This window comes from Panulirus ornatus, chromosome 35, assembly GCF_036320965.1.
Source record: "Panulirus ornatus isolate Po-2019 chromosome 35, ASM3632096v1, whole genome shotgun sequence".
In the NCBI taxonomy this organism is placed as follows: Eukaryota; Metazoa; Arthropoda; class Malacostraca; order Decapoda; family Palinuridae; genus Panulirus; species Panulirus ornatus.
The window spans coordinates 15327691-15341491 of NC_092258.1; the positions used below are offsets into that span (position 1 = coordinate 15327691).

General features: G+C 41.6%; 1 protein-coding gene across 2 annotated transcripts in view; it reads left to right on the top strand.

Annotated features, from left to right (window-relative positions):
* Nucleotides 1-13801, top strand: part of LOC139760180 (TGF-beta-activated kinase 1 and MAP3K7-binding protein 1-like) — a 188223-nt gene that overhangs the window by 159326 nt on the left and 15096 nt on the right. The gene's annotated exons all lie outside the window — the stretch shown is intronic.

Sequence of the window (13801 nt, forward strand, 5' to 3'; positions counted from 1 at the left end):
TTGGCTTGTGTGCTATCTATATCTGTGCCACTGCACATATCAAAGCCCCTTTGCTTTTTTCCTCTTCCTTACCAGTCTCTCTGTATTTAAGGCTATAAGTACCTGTGTTCCTACTCCTTTAGTGTAAATTATCCTGGGTTTCTCACAGAAAAGCCTTAGTTCTTGGCCGCTGAACTCAATGTCTAATATATATTGAAAAATAAATTGTTGAAGTTTGCAGTTTCCATTATTATAATTCTTCTTTACATTTTGTGTCAGCCCTGTTCCTTAAATATCCTTTTTTACCACCTAGTTACCCTTGAGCATTACTTAATCACTTTTTTCAGTTGGTATATCAGATAGATATTCTCAAAATATCCATGCTTGTATGTTTGAAGATAAAATCTAGCAGTGATTGTGATTTTTCTCTCTCACACAAGTATGTTCAGTGACAGTGGACACTCTAAAACTTATGATTCTATGACTCCCTGTCACCATGAAAATCCAGATTCCTCAGCCTGCCCTCAGCCCCCCATTATCAGTACTTTACAATCTCTGTAAAGTGATTGTCTTACTGTTTCATGTACCATCCTGATTGTTCCTTCATTGTTATCATTGTATATTTGTTCTGGATCATCAAAAAATCTTTGAGGACTATATAACAAAACCACCATGCATTTCCCAGTAATTACACTTCCCATTATGTATTGTTTGAATGGGCCATCCTTCACTATATCTTGAAACTTAATGCAGCCCTTTATTAAGATGGCCAATCTTCCCCCTCCTTTGCCTTATCATTCCCTCCTCACTATAACATATCCCTCTTGGCAGAACAAATGAGAGTTTATCTCTTTAGTAAGCTTTGTTTTCACAACTTCAATATCAGATATGCTTCCCTGATATGGCCCGTGAACTCCAGCTCATTTCCATTAACTGCTAAGCCATCAGTATTTGTGTACATTACTTTTAGTCTGATGTTTCCATCTTCTAACACTCCAGCCTTCTCTCTGGTGCTCTGAGGACAATTTCTGTCCTGCTTTGCTTGGTGTTCCCTGTCTTTTGCCCTCTGACTATATTCTAAGCTTTTCTCCTTCTCTTCCTTTGATTTAGCATTTGTGATAAATTTCCCTCTGAATTTCATTTTTTTTGGTTCCTTTTTCCTTTCTAAGTACTTCCTGGCTGTTTTAACTCCAAGTCAAGTGTAACCATACCTGGTTGTCCCTTAATATTTTGATTATAATGGTCATTTCTTTTGTTTTCTTTCATCACCAAAATTGCATTTGGCACTTTTATAGCTTCCAGTAGCCTTTCAATAAGAACTTGTTCTTTTTTTGCCTATCTCTTTATCTGGTGCATTTTTTATGTTGGAGGCTTCAATCACAGACAAAAGTGCACATCAAGGCCAGGCCTTAATCAAAATCGAGAGAGGTTGATGACAGGGAAAGTGATAAGACGAGGTAAAGTATGTAAGAAGTTTTTTAGAGGAAGTAAAAATACCTTTCTTTTGAAATGAAGTAGGTCATGATTATTGGGAAATATATGAGAATGTAGAGAGTTCCTGAGTTTCGAGGTGTAGGGAAAGAAACATTTATCAAAATGGCCCACCCTCAAGTTGCAATGGCCACACAGTAATCATGTGACGTAGCAGCGCGCTGAGTATTGCATGGTCTAGCAAGGGGCAGGGGCACACAAGCAGTCAGCTCTTGTGAACAAAAACTAATGTGGGAAAGTGAACCAGCATTGTGGCTTAGGGTAAGTGGGTCAAGTTTTGAAGTTAGCTGAGGAGAGTTGATAAGTCGGGTGCTTTCGACTTAACTCTGTCAGGTAAGGATGCAGAGCTTAAAGCACCTCAGATATGTGAGGATTTTTCCATACAAGGACAGATCATTATTTTGTATAAATGGTGCAACTGTTTGTAAGAAAAGAAATTTCAATGTGTGAACAGTACTCCCATTCTCTTAGACTTAGCTATTTCAGAAATGAGGGAGTTTCCAAGACAGAGTGGATGTGACACTGATATCACGTATGTTCATTGAGTTAATAAGTAGAATTATGGAACTTTTGAAAGAGACAGGAAAGTTGTGAGGAATTTTTGAGGGATGAGTAAAAACTGGGTCATTTAACTAGATTTCATCTCTCATATTGTTCAAGTTTAGATTTATTGAGGAAGTTGTGTCAAGACTAGATGCACTTTGAGTGAGAGAAGAGGGAAAAGAATTGAAGGACATGGAGGAATGCAGTGTTGTGTCATCAGTATATGAGTGCATTTGGTTGTTTTTAGAAGAAAGGAAATTGCTGATTAAAAGGGGAAAAGTGTAGGAGAAAGGACAGAACCTTAAGGATAACCACCATTGATGGAGAAAAGGGAAGTGTGATCCATCAACAGCCATTGAGACTGAATGGCTAGAGAGAAAGTTAGATTTAAGGGAGCAAAGTGAGGGAATTCACTCTATTCCTTGCACTCCTTTTGCCCTCGTGTATGTTCAGGCCCCGATCGCTCAAAATCTTTTTCACTCCATCCTTCCACCTCCAATTTGGTCTCCCACTTCTCCTTGTTCCCTCCACCTCTGACACATATATCCTCTTTGTCAATCTTTCTTCACTCATTTTCTCCATGTGTCCAAACCATTTTAACACATCCTCTTCTGCTCTCTCAACCAAACTCTTTTTATTATCACATATCTCTCTTACCCTTAGATTACTTACTCAATCAGCTCACCTCACACCACCTATTGTCCTCAAATATTTCATTTCCAATATATCCACCCTCCTCCGTGCAACCCTGTCTATGCCTCGCAACCATATAACATTTTTGGAACCCCTGTTCCTTAAAATATACCCATTTTTGTTCTCCAAGATAATGTTCTAACCTTCCACACATTCTTCAACGCTCCCAGAACCATCGCCCCCTCCCCCACCCTGTGACTCACTTCCGCTTCTATGGCTCCATCCACTGCTAAGTCCACTCCTAGATATCTAAAACACTTTACTTCCTCCAGTTTTACTCTGTTCAAACTTACCTCCCTGTTAACTTGTCCCTCATCCCTACTGAATGTAATAACCTTGCTCTTATTCACATTTACTCTCAACATTCTCCTTTCACACACCTTACCAAACTCAGTCACCAACCTCTGCATTTTCTCACCCAAATCAGCTACCAGCGCTATATCATCAGCGAACAACTGACTCACTTCCCAAGGCCTCTCATCCACAGCAGATGGCATACTTGCCCCTCTCTCCAAAACTCTTGCATTCACCTCCCTAATCACCCCATCCATAAACAAATTTAACAACCATGGAGACATCACGCAAAATCGACATTCACTGGGAACCAGTCACTCTCCGATCTTCCTACTCATACACATGCCTTACATCCTTGGTAAAAAGTTTTCACTGCTTCTCGCAGCTTACCTCACACACCATATACTCTTGAAAGCTTCCACAAAGCATCTTTATCAACCCTATCATATGCCTTCTCCAGATCCTTAGATGCTACATACAAATCCATCTGTTTTTCTAAGTATTTCTCACATACATTCTGCAAAGCAAACACCTGATCCACACATCTTCTACCACTTCTGAAACCACACTTCTCTTCCCCAATCTGGTGCTCTGTATATGCCTTTACCCTCTCAATCAATACCCTCCCAAATGATTTCCCATGAATATTCAGTAAACTTATGCCTCTGTAATTTGAACACTCACCTGTATCCCCTTATCCTTTGTACAGTGGGACTATGCATGCACTCTGCCAATCCTCATGCACTTCACCATGATCCATACATACATTGAATATCCTTGACAACCAATCAGCAACACAGTTACCCCTTCTTTTTAATAGATTTCACTGCAATACCATCCAAATCCACCACCATGCTGGCTTTCATCTCCTGCAAAGCTTTCACTTCTGCTTCTTTGTTCACCAAACCAATCTCCCTAACCCTCTCACTTTGAACACCACTCCAACCAAAACACCCTATATCTGTTGAACTATCATCAAACACATTCGTCAAACTTTCAAAATACTACATCTCCTCACTTCATCACTACTTGTTATTACCTCCCCATTAGCCCCCTTCACCAGTGCTCCCATTTGTTCTCTTGTCTTGTGCATGTTATTTACCTCCTTCCAAAATGTCTATTTATTCTCCCTAAAATGTAATGATACTCTTTCACCCCAACTCTCATTTGCCCCCTTTTTCACCTCTGGCACCTTTCTCTTGACCTCCTGCCTCTTTCTTTTATACATCTTCCAGTCATTTGCACTACTTCCTTGCAAAAATCATCCAAACGCCTCTCTCTTCTCTTTCACTAACAACATTAGTTCTTCATCCCACCACTCACTATGCTTTCTAAACTGCCCACCTCCCACCTTTCTCATGCCATATGCACCTTTTTGTGCAAGCCATCACTGCTTCCCTAAATACATCCCATTCCTCCCCCACTCCCCTCACATCATTTGCTCTCACCTTTTGCCATTCTATGCTCAATCTCTCCTGGTACTTCCTCACACAAGTCTCCTTTCCAAACTCACTTACTCTCACCACTCTCTTCTCCCCAACATTCTCCCTTCTTTTCTGAAAACTTCTACAAATCTTCACCTTCGTCTCCACAAGATAATGATCAGACATCCCTCCAGCTGCCCCTCTCAGCACATTAACATCCTAAAGTCTCTTTTTTACATGCCTATCAATTGACATGTAATCCAATAATGCTCTTTGACTATCTCTCCTACTCACACATGTATACTTATGTATATCTCTCTTTTTAAACCAGGTATTCCCAGTCACCAGCCCTTTTTCAGCACACAAATCCACAAGGTTTTCACCATTTCCATTAACAACACTGAACACCCCATGTACACTAATTATGCCCTCAGCTGCCGCATTACTCACCTTCGCATTCAGATCACCGATCACTATAACTCGGTCTTGTGTATCAAAGCTGCTAACACACTCACTCAGCTTCTCCCAAAACACTTGTCTCTCGTGATCTTTCTTCTCATGACCAGGTGCATAGGCACTGATAATCACCTATCTCTCTCCATCCACTTGCAGTTTTACCCACATCAATCTAGAATTTACTTTCTTGCACTCTATCACATGCTCCCACCACTCCTGCTTCAGGAGTAGTGGTACTCCTCCCTTTGCTCTTTTCCTCTCACCAACCCATGACTTTTCTCCCAAGGTATTCCCAAACCACTCTTCCACTTTACCAGGGTCCTTTCCTCAAACATACTACCTATTTCTCCTTTCTTCTCATCTTGGTTACATTCATACACATTCAGACACTCCCCATTTGACTCTTTCTTCTGTTTCCCTTTTTAGAAATTCAAATGCAAGGAGGGGAGGGTTTCCAGCCCCCCCCGCTCCCACCCTCTTTAGTTGAGCGAATGTGGCCTTTTTGTCTTTTCCTGGTGATACCTCACTAGAGGGGGGGGGTTGCTATTTTCTGTGTGGCAGGATGGCGACGGGAATGGATGAAGGCAGCAAGTATGAATATGTACATGTGTATATATGTATATGTCTGTTTATGTATGTATACGTGTATGTACGGACATTTATGCTTGTGGCATAAGAGGTGTGGGAGGTGGGCAGATTAGAAAGGGTAGTGAGTGGTGGGATGAAGAAGTAAGATTATTAGTGAAAGAGAAGAGAGAGGCATTTGGACGATTTTTGCAAGGAAATAATGCAAATGACTGGGAGATGTATAAAAGAAAGAGGCAGGAGGTCAAGAGAAAGGTGCAAGAGGTGAAAAAGAGGGCAAATGAGAGTTGGGGTGAGAGAGTATCATTAAATTTTAGGGAGAATAAAAAGATGTTTTGGAAGGAGGTAAATAAAGTGCGTAAGACAAGGGAACAAATGGGAACTTCAGTGAAGGGGGCTAATGGGGAGGTGATAACAAGTAGTGTTGTTGTGAGAAGGAGATGGAGTGAGTATTTTGAAGGTTTGTTGAATGTGTTTGATGATAGAGTGGCAGGTATAGGGTGTTTTGGTCGAGGTGGTGTGCAAAGTGAGAGGGTTAGGGAAAATGATTTGGTAAACAGAGAAGAGGTAGTAAAAGGTTTGCAGAAGATGAAAGCCTGCAAGACAGTGGGTTTGGATGGTATTGCAGTGGAATTTATTAAAAAAGGGGGTGACTGTATTGTTGACTGGTTGGTAAGGTTATTTAATGTATGTATGATTCATGGTGAGGTACCTGAGGATTCGTGGAATGCTTGCATAGTGCCATTGTACAAAGGCAAAGGGGACAAAGGTGGGTGCTCAAATTACAGAGGTATAAGTTTGTTGAGTATTCCTGGGAAATTATATGTGAGGGTACTGATTGAGAAGGTGAAGGCATGTAGAGAGCATCAGATTGGGGAAGAGCAGTGTAGTTTCAGAAGTGGTAGAGAATGTGTGGATCAGGTGTTTGCTTTGAAGAATTTATGTGAGAAATACCTAGAAAAGCAAATGGATTTGTATGTAGCATTTATGGATCTGGAGAAGGCATATGATAGAGTTGATAGAGATGCTCTGTGGAAGGTACTAAGAATATATGGTGTGAGAGGCAAGTTGTTAGAAGCAGTGAAAAGTTTTTATCGAGGATGTAAGGCATGTGTACGTGTAGGAAGAGAGGAAAGTGATTGATTCTCAGTGAATGTATATTTGCGGCAGGGGTGCGTGATGTCTCCATGATTGTTTAATTTGTTTATGGATGGGGTTGTTAGGGAGGTGAATGCGAGAGTTTTGGAAAGAGTGGCAAGTTTGCAGTATGTTGTGGATGAGAGAGCTTGGGAAGTGAGTCACTTGTTGTTCGCTGATGATACAGCGCTGGTGGCTGATTCATGTGAGAAACTGCAGAAGCTGGTGACTGAGTTTGGTAAAGTGTGTGAAAGAAGAAAGTTAAGAGTAAATGTGAATAATTGCAAGGTTATTAGGTACAGCAGGGTTGAGGGTCAAGTCAATTGGGAGGTAAGTTTGAATGGAGAAAAACTGGAGGAAGTGAAGTGTTTTAGATATCTGGGAGTGGATTTGGCAGTGGATGGAACCATGGAAGCAGAAGTGAATCATAGGGTGGGGGAGGGGGCAAAGATTCTGGGAGCCTTGAAGAATGTTTGGAAGTTGAGAACATTATCTCGGAAAGCAAAAATGGGTATGTTTGAAGGAATAGTGGTTCCAACAATGTTGTATGGTTGCGAGGCATGTGCTATGGATAGAGTTGTGCACAGGAGGGTGGATATGCTGGAAATGAGATGTTTCAGGACAGTATGTGGTGTGAGGTGGTTTGATCGAGTAAGTGATAGTAGGGTAAGAGAGATGTGCGGTAATAAAAAGAGTGTGGTTGAGAGAGCAGAAGAGGGTGTTTTGAAATGGTTTGGTCACATGGAGAGAATGGGTGAGGAAAGATTGACCAAAAGGATATGTGTGTCAGAGGTGAAGGGAACAAGAAGTGGGAGACCAAATTAGAGGTGGAAAGATGGAGTGAAAAAGATTTTGAGTGATCGGGGCCTGAACATGCAGGATGGTGAAAGACGTGCAAGGAATAGAGTGAATTGGAACAATGTGGTATACCGGGGTCGACGTGCTGTCAATGGATTGAACCAGGGCATGTGAAGCATCTGGGGTAAACCATGGAAAGTTCTGTGGGGCCTGGATGGGGAAAGGGAGCTGTGGTTTCGGTGCATTATTACATGACAGCTAGAGACTGAGTGTGAACGAATATGGCCTTTGCTGTCTTTTCCTAGAGCTACCTCACACACATGAGGGGGGAGGGGGTTGTTATTTCATGTGTGGCGAGGTGGTGATGGGAATGAATAAAGGCAGACAGTATGAATTATGTGCATGTGTATATATGTATATGTCTGCGTGTGTATATATATGTAGAATAAAATAGAATAATTTTTTTTTTTTTTTATATGCCGCTGTCTCCCGCATTTGCAAGGTAGCGCAAGGAAACAGACGAAAGAAATGGCCCAACCCACCCCCATACACATGTATATACATACATCCACACACGCAAATATACATACCTACACAGCTTTCCATGGTTTACCCCAGACGCTTCACATGCCCTGATTCAATCCACTGACAGCACGTCAACCCCGGTATACCACATCAATCCAATTCACTCTATTCCTTGCCCTCCTTTCACCCTCCTGCATGTTCAGGCCTCGATCACTCAAAATCTTTTTCACTCCATCTTTCCACCTCCAATTTGGTCTCCCACTTCTCTTCGTTCCCTCCACCTCCGACACATATATTCTCTTGGTCAATCTTTCCTTACTCATTCTCTCCATGTGCCCAAACCATTTCAAAACACCCTCTTCTGCTCTCTCAACCACGCTCTTTTTATTTCCACACATCTCCCTTACCCTTACATTACTTACTCGATCAAACCACCTCATACCACACATTGTCCTCAAACATCTCATTTCCAGCACATCCACCCTCCTGCGCACAAATCTATCCATAGCCCACGCCTCGCAACCGTACAACATTGTTGGAACCACTATTCCTTCAAACATACCCATTTTTGCTTTCCGAGATAATGTTCTTGACTTCCACACATTCTTCAAGGCTCCCAGGAATTTCGCCCCCTCCCCTACCCTATGATTCACTTCCGCTTCCATGGTTCCATCCACTGCCAGATCCACTCCCAGATACCTAAAACACTTTACTTCCTCCAGTTTTTCTCCATTCAAACTTACCTCCCAATTGACTTGACCCTCAACCCTACTCTACCTAATAACCTTGCTCTTATTCACATTTACTCTTAACTTTCTTCTTTCACACACTTTACCAAACTCAGTCACCAGCTTCTGCAGTTTCTCACATGAATCAGCCACCAGCGCTGTATCATCAGCGAACAACAACTGACTCACTTCCCAAGCTCTCTCATCCACAACAGACTTCATACTTGTCCCTCTTTCCAAAACTCTTGCATTTACCTCCCTAACAACCCCATCCATAAACAAATTAAACAACCATGGAGACATCACACACCCCTGCCGCAAACCTACATTCACTGAGAACCAATCACTTTCCTCTCTTCCTACATGTACACATGCCTTACCTCCTCGATAAAAACTTTTCACTGCTTCTAACAACTTGCCTCCCACACCATATATTCTTAATACCTTCCACAGAGCATCTCTATCAACTCTATCATATGCCTTCTCCAGATCCATAAATGCTACATACAAATCCATTTGCTTTTCTAAGTATTTCTCACATACATTCTTCAAAGCAAACACCTGATCCACACATGCTCTACCATTTATATATGAAATATATCATATATATTATATTTGCTTTGTCACTGTCTCCCGCGTTAGCGAGGTAGTGCAAGGAAACAGACGAAAGAATGGCCCAACCCACCCACATACACATGTATATACATACATGTTCACACACGCAAATATACATACCTTTACATCTCAACGTATACATATATATACACACACAGACATATACATATATACACATGTACATAATTCATACTGTCTGCCTTTATTCATTCCCATCGCCACCTCGCCACACGTGAAATAACAACCCCCTCCCCCCTCATGTGCGTGAGGTAGCGCTAGGAAAAGACAACAAAGGCCCCATTCGTTCACACTCGTCTCTAGCTGTCACGTATAATGCACTGAATCCACAGCTCCCTTTCCACATCCATTCCCCACAGAACTTTCCATGGTTTACCCCAGACGCTTCACATGCCCTGGTTCAATCCATTGACAGCACGTCGACCCTGGTATACCACATCATTCCAATTCACTCTATTCCTTGCATGCCTTTCACCCTCCTGCATGTTCAGGCCCCAATCACTCAAAATCTTTTTCACTCCATCTTTCCACCTCCAATTTGGTCTCCCACTTCTCCTCATTCCCTCCACCTCTGACACATATATCCTCTTTGTCAATCTTTCCTCACTCATTCTCTCCATTGGCCAAAATATTTCAAGACACCCTCTTCTGCTCTCTCAACCACATTCTTTTTACCACCACACATCTCTCTTACCCTATTATTACTTACTCGATCAAACCACCTCACACCACATATTCTCCTCAAACATCTCATTTCCAGCACATCCACCCTCCTCCACACAACTCTATCTATAGCCCACGCTTTGCAACCATATATCATTGTTGGAACCACTATTCCTTCGAACATACCCATTTTTGCTTTCCAAGATAACATTCTCGACTTTCACACATTCTTCAACGCTCCCAGAACTTTTGCCCCCTTCCCCCACCCTATGATTCACTTCTGCTGTCATGGTTCCATCCACTGCCAAATCCATTCCCAGATATCTAAAACACTTCACTTCCTCCAGTTTTTCTCCATTCAAACTTACCTCGCAATTGACTTGTCCCTTAACCCTAATGTACCGAATAACCGAGCTCTTATTCACATTTACTCTCAGCTTTCTTCTTTCACACACTTTACCATACTCAGTCACCAGCTTCTGCAAATTCTCACCTGAATCAGCCACCAGCGCTGTATCATCATCAAACAACAACTGACTCACTTCCCAAGCTCTCTCATCCACAACAGACTGCATACTTGCCCCTCTTTCCAAAACTCTTGCATTACCTCCCTAACAACCTCATCCATAAACAAATTAAACAACCATGGAGACATCACGCACCCCTGCCGCAAACCAACATTCACTGAGAACCAGTCACTCTCCTCTCTTCCTACACATACACATGCCTGACATCCTCGATAAAAAATTTTCACTGCTTCTAACAACTTGCCTTCCACACCATATATTCTTAATACCTTCCACAGAGCATCTCTATCAACTCTATCATATGCCTTCTCCAGATCCATAAATGCTGCATACAAATCCATTTGCTTTTCTAAGTATTTCTCACATACATTCTTCAAAGCAAACACCTGATCCACACATCCTCTACCACTTCTGAAACCACACTGCTCTTCCCCAATCTGATGCTCTGTACATGCCTTCATCCTCTCAGTCAAGACCCTCCCATATAATTTCTCAGGAATACTCAACAAACTTATACGTCTGTAGTTTGAGCACTCACTTTTATCCCCTTTGCCTTTGTACAATGGCACTATGCAAGCATTCCGCCAATCCTCGGGCACCTCGCCATGAGTCATACATACATTAAATAATCCTACCAACCAGTCAACAATACAGTCACCCCCTTTTTTAATAAATCCCACTGCAGTACCATCCAAACCTGCTGCCTTTTTGGCTTTCATCTTCCATAAAGCTTTTACTACCTCTTCTCTGTTTACCAAATCATTCTCCCTAACCCTCTCACTTTGCACACCATCTCGACCAAAATACCCTATATCTGTCACCCTATCATCAAACACATTCAACAATACTCACTCCATCTCCTTCTCACATCACCACTACTTGTTATCGCCTCCCCATTTGCCCCCTTCTCTGATGTTCCTATTTGTTCCCTTGTCTTACGCACTTTATTTACCTCCTTCCAAAACATCTTTTTATTCTCCCTAAAATTTAATGATACTCTCTCACCCCAACTCTCATTTACCCTCTTTTTCACCTCTTGCACCTTTTCTCTTGACCTCCTGCCTCTTTCTTTTATATATCTCCCACTCATTTGCATTATTCCCCTGCAAAAATTGTCCAAATGTCTCTCTCTTCTCTTTCACTAATAATCTTACTTCTTCATCTCACCACTCACTACCCTTTCTAAACTGCCCACCTCCCACGTTTCTCATGCCACAAGCATCTTTTGCACAAGCCATCACTGCTTCCCTAGATACATCCCATTCCTCCCCCACTCCCCTTACCTCCTTTGTTCTCACCTTTTTCCATTCTGTACTCAGACTCTCGTGGTACTTCCTCACACAAGTCTCCTTCCCAAGCTCACTTACTCTCACCACTCTCTTCACCCCAACATTCTCTCTTCTTTTCTGAAAACCCCTACAAATTTTTACTTTCGCCTCCAGAAGATAATGATCAGATATCACTCCAGTTGCACCTCTCAGCAAATTAAAATCCAAAAGTGTCTCTTGCGCATGCCTATCAATTAACACATAATCCAGTAATGCTCTCTGGCCATCTCTCCTACTTACATACGTATACTTATGTATATCTCTCTTTTTAAACCAGATATTCCCAATCACCCGTCCTTTTTCAGCTCATAAATCTACAAGCTTTGAAGGAATAGTGGTTCCAACAATGTTATATGGTTGAGCGGCATGGGCTATAGATAGAGTTGTGCGGAGGATGGTGGATGTGCTGGAAATGACATGTTTGAGGACAATATGTGGTGTGCGGTGGTTTGATCGAGTAAGTAATGAAATGGTAAGGGAGATGTGTGGTAATAAAAAGAATGTGGTTGAGAGAGCATAAGAGGGTGTTTTGAAATGGATTGGTCACATGGAGAGAATGAGTGAGGAAAGATTGACAAAGAGGATATATGTGTCTGAGGTGGAGGGAACAAGGAGAAGTGGGAGACCATACTGGAGATGGAAAGATGGAGTGAAAAAGATTTTGAGTGGTCTGGGCCTGAACATGCAGGAGGATGAAAGGTGTGCAAGGAATAGAGTGAATTGGAACAGTGTGGTATACCGGGGTCGACGTGCTGTCAATGGATTGAACCAGGGCATGGGAAGTGTCTGGGGTAAACCATGGAAAGTTCTGTGGGGCCTGGATGTGGAAAGGGAGTTGTGGTTTTGGTGCATAATACGTGACAGCTAGAGACTGAGTGTGAACGAATGTGGCCTTTGTTGTCTTTTCCTAGTGCTACCTCGCACATGTGCGGGTGGAGGGGGTTGTCATTCCATGTGTGGCAGGGTGGCGATGGGAATGAATAAGGGCAGACAGTATGAATTTTGTACATGTGTATATATGTATATGTCTGTGTGTGTATATATATGTATGCATTGAGATGTATAGGTATGTATATGTGCTGTGTGTGGACATGTATGTATATACATGTGTATGTGGATAGGTTGGGCCATTCTTTTGTCTGTTTCCTTGAGCTACCTCGCTAACGCGGGAGACAGCGACAAAGTATAATATAAAAATATTTATATTTATATGTGTTTATGAGTGGATGGGCCATTCTTCATCTGTTTCCTGGCACTACCTTGCTGACAAGGGAAATGGCAATGAAGTATAGTAAAAGAAAAGAATAATTGTTAAAGTCAGGGAGTTTTAAATGATTTCTTTAGAAATTTAGGGAGACTGTGACCCTTAGACCTTATTTTAACTTCTTATCCCACAGTTTTTTCGCTGTGGGTGTTCTAAATCATGCCAGATTTTGTGCAGAAGTACAGACTATTTTGTTTGAATATCTGCCTTTAGATGACCATTCCATTCATTCCATCATAGTTAAAGTGAAGGGAACATGCCAATTTAGAGTTAGGAATGTAGATAGTAAGAACTGAGGAAATAAGAGGGAGGAACATTTTATGAAGAAAACAAATGATAGAATAAAAGATGTGATATTTACCCATTACCCCACACATAAATTTCCTTCCCAACTCTGGGAATCTCTGTTTTTTAATTTGTTTGATATACATATTAAGTCCACGTGTCAAAGATTCATATAATGAAAAACATCACTTCAGAAGTATATTTGTTCCAGTATACTTTTGTTTTATCATCAATTTTACCTACTCCAGAAAGTTTATCACTGATTATTATTGTTTTATCTTTTGTAATAAATCTTTTCTTATTTTAATCAAAGTGATATATTGATATTTGTTTCATTAAAGCAAAATTGTAAAAGTTTGGAAAATTACCAGCAGACCAGCCAGGCTCAGTGTGGTCAAGGGTAGGCAGGAATTAGTAGTACTGCCGCCTCTTGGGCTAGAAACATAAT